Source organism: Nannospalax galili, unplaced genomic scaffold, assembly GCF_000622305.1.
Source record: "Nannospalax galili isolate Female #2095 unplaced genomic scaffold, S.galili_v1.0 scaffold1087, whole genome shotgun sequence".
In the NCBI taxonomy this organism is placed as follows: Eukaryota; Metazoa; Chordata; class Mammalia; order Rodentia; family Spalacidae; genus Nannospalax; species Nannospalax galili.
This window is the reverse complement of record NW_008356845.1, coordinates 1,220,911-1,231,644: the sequence shown is the minus strand read 5'-3', so window position 1 is coordinate 1,231,644 and position 10,734 is coordinate 1,220,911.

Genomic DNA, 10,734 nt, shown 5'->3' with positions numbered 1-10,734 from the left:
AAGCCACAATCCCATACTAACAAGTGGGGATAAAGTATTTGCTTATCTATTCAAATTGCTGTAATAATATATCAGTGGAGATCCTGGTAGAGAGCAGAGCTGTTCACTTGGTAGCAAATGTGAATATTATTTGCAAGTTCGCCTGAGTCATTATTTTGAGTCACATTCAGCCCTATTTTGTCAGTTTCTGAAGTACTTCCATCAAAAAGATGTTCATTTTTTATTCTCCTAGCCAGGGTGCTTTCCTAGCTCAGGGAAATGATATGACCACACTGTGAAGGAATAATGATATGTCAAATTTTCTCATTAAAACAAAACCATTTGTTTTCTTTATGAATATGGTCAATCACTGCATTTTTTATTTTAATCTAACTTAAGAAGATAAATTTTTACCTTCATAATACTTGTTATCATCTTTACATGGAACGACTATTTTACAATGATTTTTGCATCAAGGTTGTTTTCCAATGCTATTTATTTAAAATGAATATTTACCAAAGGAATGTAAGAAAAATACACACATCATATTGTCGTATATTTTTTTCTTAAGAACAAAATATAATTGCTGTTTTCCATATTCATAGAAATTGAGGGAATAGTGGTCCCAACAGATAGCAGTTTCTCAAGACTTATTAAACACTATGTGATCTGCTACTTGTTTTAAATGGAATAATTTATATTTCACTATGGAGCACCCCATGAGATAGGTACTAATATTAGATATGCTTTTAAGGGAGAAAGCAAAGAGGAAATTTGAATTTTTCCCAACTTTCTGTAGCTAGTTAGTATCAGAGACATGATTATAGCCCAGGTCTTTGTCCTTAAATCCTGTGTTCAGAGTGCTATGCAACTGAGAACAAAATTAAATCTAACTTGGAAGCCAACAAAGAAGTGAAGAAAACTTCAAAACTCAGAGATGAAACTAGAAAATGACATTTTTTTAAGTGGAGGGAACTGAAGGCAGGAATATTTAAGTTGATGAATTTGCTCAAAGCTGTTGTTCTAGGAAAATGACCGCTCCTTTACCAACACCTTTGATGCAGTGTTGATTTAAAAGCACACACTAATCTTTTAAGAACACTACTTATACATGTAATCATATAGACAGATGATGTTCTATGCACCTCTTTTCTATTTTAAACCTCCAGAACTTTCCAATAGAAGAGATATTTGTTGAGATAAGAGGACAAACTATTGTTAAACAAGTTAATTCAAGATATATGTTGATTAATTTGCTTACGATGAGTGTTCATGCAAGATGTAAGTTAAGATAGAATACCAGGGACCAATGATTTCCACATCTCCTGTAACTTAAGAACTTTAAGCAAATTATTCAACTTCTTAGATTCTTTGATTTTGGTTTCCTTTACTTAAAAATGGTTGAACATGTGATAAATCTAAGGTTTCTGTCACTATAACTATTATAAATTAAACTAATACACATATATGCAATTAATCTTCACCTTCTCAAAATTTGTTCTTTACTTAAAGGTTTGCCACCTACATATCTGCAGACATATGATGGCTACTCTAATTCATGGAGAGTCTGCATTAATTTAATTGAGAGACTGCAATTCCTGAATAAAAATTGACCTAGGAAGTCAATGTTTACAAAGCAACATTAGTTCATTAGTAAATAGTCCCATTTTATAAAAATGTTAACAGCGACTAGAGGAAATGTGACTCTTCAAGGAAGAATTTTTACAAGATTGTTTTCCCAGTGGACAGTGACATATTAATCCGATAGTGGTAGGATGCCCTTTACTATGATCGCTTCCTTTCTGGTGATTACTTGCATTTTGAACCAGCTGTATCCACCCAGCATTGACATTTTCTAAGTTGGACACCCACTCAATGTGGTACAGGAATCTGCAACCCAGAAACACTGACCTCTACCCTCTACTGCTAGTTCTCACTATTCTGAGTCTTAGTTGTCTTCTTTCTGAATGGAATTTGAGATTTCTTAGCATAATTTATATAAGAGGGCCACGATCTGAGAAGTGTTCTGAGACTCACAAGTTTCCAAGAGTACATTTGTTCATTTATGAATCTATGATTGTAACCCAACACTTGCTGGGCACTTAACATTTGGAAGGTAGAGTCCCAAACTATATAGTCACTTCTATAGTGATCATTATAAATTCTGGTCTTGATGATCTCTACATTGAGTTAACAAGGCTAATTGGGGTTAATAGAAGTAGGTAAAATGCCCAGCTTAAACAAAACATTGTGCTTTACTTTGGATAGAAAGCAGATAGTAAGGAGAGCAATCTAGAAAAGGTAATTATGAGCTGGAATTCAGCCCACAAGAAATTTTCCCAGGAGAGGACGGAGAAAGAGCTGTGAAAACAGCAGAATGCAGAGATGTGCAGTCACTCACTCATTGCTGACATTTCCAGGTCGATGGGAGTGGCACAGCTTGGTAGTGAAAAGCTGTTGCCATGTGAATGAGGAACAGTCAATGCCTTTGAAGTATGCATTCTATAATCAGACAGAGAATTTAGAATGGTTCTATAAAGGGAGGTCGTTATTTTTCGATTTTCAATTCTTTATTCTTCCTCTGTTTAATTTTATCCATGTTCTTTTCTTTTTAAAAAATTAATCAGTTTTTCTCTTCACACTTCCATACATGTTATAATGCATTGTGACTATCTTTTCCTCTCATGTCTCTCTTACTCTTGTCTGATCTCTTCTTCTTTGCAAACATCTTTTCCTTGGAGACTGGAGAGATGGCACAGCAATTAAGAGCACTAACTACTCTTGCAGAGGCCTGAGTTCAGTTCCTAGCAACCATATGGTAGTTAATAACCATCTGTAATTCCAGTTCCTGCAATCTGATCCCTTCTTCTGACCTCTGTACACACATAAAATAAATAAATAAAAATGAACAAATGTCTTTTCCATATTCCTTATTTTTCTTTTGTTTTGTTTCCCACACAGTTTAATTAGGTTCATCTACATGAACTATCCAGAAGGGCCTAGTGTACTCATTAGTGGGTATACATCTGGATAGTATGCTGTCCCTTCTCCCGGAATTTAATAGTTATCAATAAATCAGTAGCAAGTGAGAGGACCCAGTGAGCCCCTTCCCCATCCAGAGCTGATTGTTAAGCAAGCCCAACTTGTGTGGGTCCATTTTCTGTAGGCAAAACTGCCATGAGTTCGTGATGGGCATAGCCATGTTGTGCTTAGAAGATGGCATTTCACAGCCCTTCTCTGGATCTTCCAGCTTTTACATTTTTTTCTATTGCATCTTTTACAATATTCCCTGAGCCTTGTTCCCTGATGTATAAGTGTTTTGTATAGGGCTGACTCTCCATCAGCCTTTATTTTCAACATCATGTATACCCATTAGTCTTCGCATTCACTTTCATTTTCTGCAAGGAGGCACTCTGTTTGATTAAGGCTGAGAGAAGCATTTGCCTATAAACACAGATAGTTAAAAGGTGGTTTGAGCCTACGCAAATTCACCTAAAGAGGAGCATTAGGTTTCCCCAAAGGCCTAGGACCCTTTCAATCATGGATTTTGGAACATGTTTGTAGTACTAAGCATGGATTTTCTCATGTAGAATGGGCCTCAAATCAAATCAAGGAGCTGTTGGTTACTCCAAGAACAGCTGTGCCACTAATATCAACTATGCCATCTTGCCCAGCAGGTTGGTAGTAGAGTTGGCTGAGTTCACAACTGGATAAGGCTGTTGATGCTTTACCTGTCTGTACAGCACTATCTGACACAGTTAGAGCTTCTAGTTCAGCTCCAATTTGATTTCTCTATGTCTTGCATTCAAGGTGTATTGTGTCTTCAGTATCACAATCTTATCCACTAGTTCTAGTGTGTAACAAAAACAGTAAAAGCCTGAATTTGGTCTGGGACCTTCCTGACCAAAAACTCCTTTGAAGATATTCCACACCTGGCACTGAAGTTTTTGTTTAGTGACCCATTATTTCTTTACAACAAAGTATATTGCTACATTTTAATCGTTTCTCAGCCAATGTCTCTATTCTTTACTTCACTGAAGTACTAACTTCAACTAAAAAATTATTCACACCATGTGAGAATGCTTAAAGACACTTTACATCTTACAAACAAAAGGATATACTACTGACCTTAAAGATTTGTTTACTTCTTGTCCTAGTTAGTTTTCTAGTGCTGTGATGAAACACCCTGACCACAAACAATCTGGGGGGCAAAGGGCCTATTTGGTTCAGAATTCTTCCTTGAGGGAAAGCCAGAGCAAGAGCTCAAACACAACCTGGAGGGACGAATGAAAACACAGACCACAAGGAGTGCTGCTTACTAACTTGCTCTTCTAGCCTGTCCTCAGCATGCTTTCTTATACAACCCGGGACCGCCTGCCCAGGGATGCCACCACTCACATTGGGCTGGGCCTCCTGCAGCACTCAGCAATCAAGAAAATTCCTCACAAACACGCCCCTCAAGTCAGTTCAACAGAAGAAATTCCTCAACTGAAGATCACTCTTCCCAGATATGTCAAGTGGAAAACTGAAGCCATCCAGCATACCTATTATTATAATCAATGAACCAATCTGTATTAAAAGATACTAAGTATTAAGAAAACTAATTTAGAAGATTTTTCTTTAAAGAGGCTGACTAGTAAGTAAATACAAATGTCAGTAGACAGTTAGGGATGGCTTTTTGGACAGGGTATAATAGAAGCACAAAGTCTTAGCACATTTACATACCTGGCAAAACAGAGTCAACACTTGGGATGGGAAAGTAGAAGTCTTTCAAGCACAAAGGTCAGTGGCTGACCAGATCTGGATGTAAAGAGGAGGGTAGAAACATGAAGCACTAGAAATGGATTGCAGCAGGGTAGGGTCACATGAAAATAATGATATTTTGATATATTTTGAGTGCTGAACTCAAAGAGCTTCACTTTTACACTTAGAATTGACTTTATTCATTAAAAAAATAGTTATTAAGAGTGTCCACTGCTTAGCATTTATCTCCTGCTGATTCAGTCTTCACCTACTCCTTAATGTAAGGAAACAAGGACAAAAATTTACCTAGTTACGTGAGCAGGATTAGGCCTTATGCTTAATCTAGTATTTGGTTATTTTTTACTAAAACTAAAGTGCACAAATCTAGCCTGATATAGTATGTGTTGCCTATCATATAAGGTAAGATCCCATATGCTCTCTGAGGGTATCTTTCTTTTCATATTTCCAGACTATATGCTACTTTTATAGGTTGACCCACAACTGTAGAAAAGAAAGACAAACCAGAAATTAAAGTACTCCTGAATTTCTCATTTCCTAAAAACATTTTCTTTTTGCCTTTATTTTCAAAAAGCTTTATTGAAATATGATACGCATACCATGCAATTCACATAGGCATACAATCATCACAGCAGTTAGTTCTAGAATGTTTTCCTTCAATTTTGTGTGTGTGTGTGTGTGTGTGTGTGTAGGCACGTACCGCAATATGAGTGTGGAAGGCAGAGAAAATCCTTGGATGTCAGCCGCTCTTTCCGTCTTATTTGAGGCAGGGTCTCTTTTTTGTTATTTGCTGCTCTGTCTTCCAGGCCAAGACCTCCCATCTTGCTATAGGAGCAACAGGGTTAATGATGTGACAGTGTTGGGCTTTACTTGGATTCTGGGGATTCAAACTTAGGTCCTCACACATGCACAATAAGTGCTTCACCCACTGAGCCATCTCTTCAGCGCACAATTTCAGAATATTTTCATTACCTGAAAAGACACCATGTTCCTCTTAGTTATCACCACCTCCTTCCCATCCTTATTCAACTTATCTCATCTTTAAAAAAATCTTTATTGAGCTTTTGTACATTTCATACAACAGTTTTTAATCAAATTTAGAAGCCCTCCCCAATCCATGCCCCCCCCTTCCCCCAACTGGACCTCATGTATTCCACCACACATGTTAAGGTCTATCCAGTCAAGTATTTGTATACAGATGTCCTTCGGTGCAAATTCAGCCACTGGAGTCTAGTCAGCCTATCTAGAGATTGTAAGTAAGGTAGTAATCAGTCTCCAACAGCTCCCAGACTAGGGCCAACCCACTGCCCAGTTCCCTTGTTCCACTGTGGGCCCCTGTCTGATTGAGTTGGCATGGATCCTGTGCTCAAAGCCACCATAATATAGATGATGGTGTGATTCTGATGCTGTAATTACATAGATCGTGTGTAATTTTGTTACACTTTCAAGTTTTATCCAAGTTGTAGCATGTATCAGTATTTCATTCTTTTCATGTCCAAATAGTACTCTATCTAGGAGGTAAACAGACATACCACATTTGTCTACCCATTTTCTTGTAGATCAATACCTTAGTTGTTTCTGTATTTTAGATTTATGAATAATTTGCTTTAGCATTTATTTATAGTCAAAATTTATATGGACATCATCTTACTGTATTTAAGTATTTCTTAAATGTGAAATAACCATACAGTTAATGAGCCCTCCCAGTCCTCACAGGGAAGTGCACAGTTTTTACATGTAACCTCCACATATCATCCAGACACTTTAGGAGTTTTTTTGGTTTATTTATTTTTATTTTTTATGTGTATGAGTGTCTTACCTGCATGTATGTAAGTGCATCCATGTTGTGCAAAGCCCGCAGAAGCCAGAACTGGGCATTCTATCTTCTGGAACTGGAATTAGCCACCATGTGGGTGCTGGGAATTAAACCCAAGTCCTCTGGAAGAGCATCCAGTGCTCTTAACTGCTGAGCCATCTCTCCAGCCCCTCCTCCAGATAGTTAAAATCATTCCTATATTACTTATCTTACCTAATAAAGGGCAATGCTATGGAAATATTATTACATATTATATATTGTATTAGGAAACAATGATAAGAAAAAGGCTGCATATACTCAACACAGATACATTTGTTTTTGAAAAAATGTCTTTGGGGCTGGAGAGTTAGCTCAGCATTTAAGAACACTGACTGCTCATGCAGAGAACCAGGGTTTGACTCCCAGCACCCACATGGTGGCTAACAACTGTCCATAACTCCAGTTCTAGGGGATCTGATGCCCTCTTCTGATTTCCATGGGTGTTGCATGACACAGGTGCACTTACATACACGCAGGTAATACACACACTCATGCATATAAAATAATAAGTAAAATATTTTTTTAAATGTCTTGATCACAGACAGTCGAATCTATAGAAGAGCTATTAGATCCACAGGGCAGACTCTAGTTCAGCATTATTGCTTGGAAATTCCCAATTCCTCTGACTCTCATTTTTAAGCATTTCCTCTGACTACCTTAGGCTTATCTCAAATTCTTTTCAAAGTGTAGAGGAGTTTATGAATACAATTCTATCACCATCACATTGTACCAGTTTATCAATGTTAATTTATAATCGCTCCTATGTTAAAACTCACCATGCTGAGTAAATCAAATTCAAATATTCAAGTCTGATTGGATTAAGAAAAAGAGACTTTCCAAAAACTAACCTGTTTTCTTCTAACAAAAACCCTGTATTTCATACTCAGTTTATAAATGTGTCTAATTTAAAGATAACAAAGAGAGACTAGGGTATCAATCAACTTGAACTGCATAGGTAGGAAGTCTGGCATTTTATTTTACTTGATCCCCTCAAGATTTATATCCTTGTCGGTTGCCTTCCTCAGATTATGATGTGTAGTGACACATAGAGGATGGAAATTTCCACTGATTCGGTGTAAAGATCATTGAGAACAGTTTTCTTGTACCAGTGAGGTGGCTCAGTAGGTAAAGCTGTTTGCTGCCAGGCCTGACAATTTGAGTTCCATCTCTGCAGGACACTCATACTGGAGGGAAAGAACAAATTCCTGCAGATTGTCCTCAGACATCCATGTACAAAGTGTGGTATGCATGTGCCCACCTATATGCACACACACACATACACACAGACACATATATATACACAGTAAGTGAATAAGTATGGCAAAAAGGTTTTTAAAGAATCACTTTATGTAGTACTGAAATTAGGAATCCACAGTCCTTTTATTGCTTATTTATATATCTGTGTATGTCTCTGTGAGTGTTTGCATTGTATGTGATGCCTCTAGAGACCAGAAGAGGGTGTTGGATCTCCTGGAACTGGAGTTACAGATATCTGTGACTTGGGTGCTGGAACTCAAACTCAGGTCCTCTGAAAGAACAGAAAATGCCTTGTAATTTTAGACACAAAATTCTTATGATACTTCAGAGTTTTACCAGGCACTTTGGGGTAGATCACCACATTTCTCAAAGTATATTACTTTTCCATCTAAAGAAGTGATGTTAAAATACACTTATCAATCTGAAAAAAAATCAGGAGAATAATGCATTTAGTAGTAGACAAAAGACATAGTGATGAAGGGTGGGCGAGGTGCTCACACCTTTAATTCTAGCACTCAAAAGTCAGAGACCCATAGATCTCTATGAGATGGAGGTCAGCCTGGCCTACATATTGAGTTCAGTGCCAGCCAGAGCTTCAAGGAGACCCTGTCTCTACAACAACAACAACAATAAGCAAAACAAAGACCTAGTAATGAGTTGTTGCTCTCATCCTGAAGAAATGGGAACATCTCTGACCCTCCTTTAGTAATGATCATCTCCTCATGAATAAGATTGAGTCTTTCTTGGGGGGGGTCTAAATTTGATTTAGGTCATATATAATAATATCTATTATATGAAATGCACAAAAACTCAATATAAAATGAACTTTTTTTTTTCAGACAGAATCTTCCTATTTCTCCAGCTGGCTTGGAACTTGCTATGTAGACCAGGCTGACCTTGAACTCACAGAGATTTATCTGCCTCTGCCTTCCCAGTGCTGGGATTAAAGGGATGCACTGCCATGCCTGACTAAAATAAACATTTTACAAAAGAGTTTATAGTATCTTATCTGTGACATATTTTTTAAATGCAAAACCTGATGTCAATCCCATAGTCCATTCTGCCAGCTATAACAAAATCTGTGTAGCTTCTTAATAACAGAATCATATTTTTTTCTCACAATTTCGGAGACTAGGAAGTCCCAGAGCAAAGTAGCAAACCAATGTCTAGTGAGGGCCAGCTTCCTGGTTCACAGACGAATGCGTTTTCACAGTGGCTTCAAATGATGAAAGGCCAAAGACAGGACTCTAGGTCCCTGTTCTAAAACCATGAATTTTATTCATGAGGCTCCACGTCATAAATGAATCCATTTTCTAAGCTCCATGTATTAATATGTTCACCTTTGGAGAGTAGATTCCAATGATACATCCGTTCAGGTGGTGACATTAGTAGAAAGCATTCTCTCTCCTGTGACAATAGCCTCTTTTATTGGTTCAGTTTCTGCAGTTCCACTTTTCTATGGTTCATTGTCATCCAAGAATACATAATGGAAAATTCAGTAAGTAAATAATTCAGAAGTTTTAAATCGTAGGCCCTTCTTGGAAGTGTGATGAAATCTCCTACCTATCTGTCCCTCTGTGATGTGAACCGTTTCTGAATCCAGTAGTTCCCCACTACATACATTACCCACCTGCTAATTATCAGCAGTCATCTGTGACAATCAGATCAACTGTCATAAAAATGCATACAGGAAAGTAACTCTTATCTCACATGACAATGGCCCCAAAGTATAGGAATGGTGATCCTGGAAATTTGGGAAATACCAAAGAAAAGCCACAAGGAGATTCCTTTAAGTGAAAAATCGAAGTGCATGATTTCATCAATATATATTTTACACATGTATTAAAATAAGGGGCTGGAGAGATGGCTCAGCAGTTAAGAGCACTAACCAGTCTTGCAGAGGATCTGGGTTTGATTCCCAGCACCCACATGGCAGCTACAAACCATCCTTAACCCCAGTTCCAGGGCAATCCGAAGCCCCCTTCTGACCTCTGTGGCATTGCATGACATGGGTGCACTCACATACATGCAGGCAATACACTCATACACATAAAGTTAAAAAAAAAATACTGTACTGTCTCCAAAGTTGTATGTTTATTAATTTTCAAATCAAAAAATGTTTAAGGAGTTGGAAATATTAACTGACCTATTTGATCAGTACATACAGTATACATGGGTAGAATAATCACTTTGTGCCTCAGACTGTGTTTATAATTAAAATATACATATAAAAGGGCATTTCATAGAGTAATACACTCACATAACATGCAGTATATACTTCACTGTTATGATTTTGTTTCATTAGTGCTTTTTGTTACTTAATATGCCTACTTTCAATTTATATTTTATCATAATTATATATGTATGGGAAAAATACCATGTTTATACAATATTTTCTATTATAGGGTTTGCTGTTTTCTTCCATTTAAGCAAGCACAGGAAGGACTGGATGTCTCAGTATATACCCCATGCAGGTATTTGGGAATGACTGTAAGAAAGCCACACTTAAAGAGTAAAAAAGAGACTTAATGGTGTAAGTAACTTAATAGTGCAACTTAATAGTGTCAGTGCCTTGTCCAAGACCAATACATGGCAGAACTGAGTTTTTCAACTTGTCATGTTCTCGATATGTTGTGTCCACACATTGACCCATTTATTGGGGATCTGGTTCGCAGCTGATGAGCTTTAGGGAAGTGATCAGATCCTAAGGTATCTAACCTAAGCATTGGTTGAACCCCTTTGAAGGTCGAGGCTGGTGAAAAGTAGATTGAGCCTTGTTGGAGAAAGTATGTCACTTGAAGTGTGCCTTTGAGGAATGGTCTTGTTTCCCTTCCTCTTCCTCCTTATCTTTCTCAGCCTCCTAGTCTTATTCTCTCTCTCTC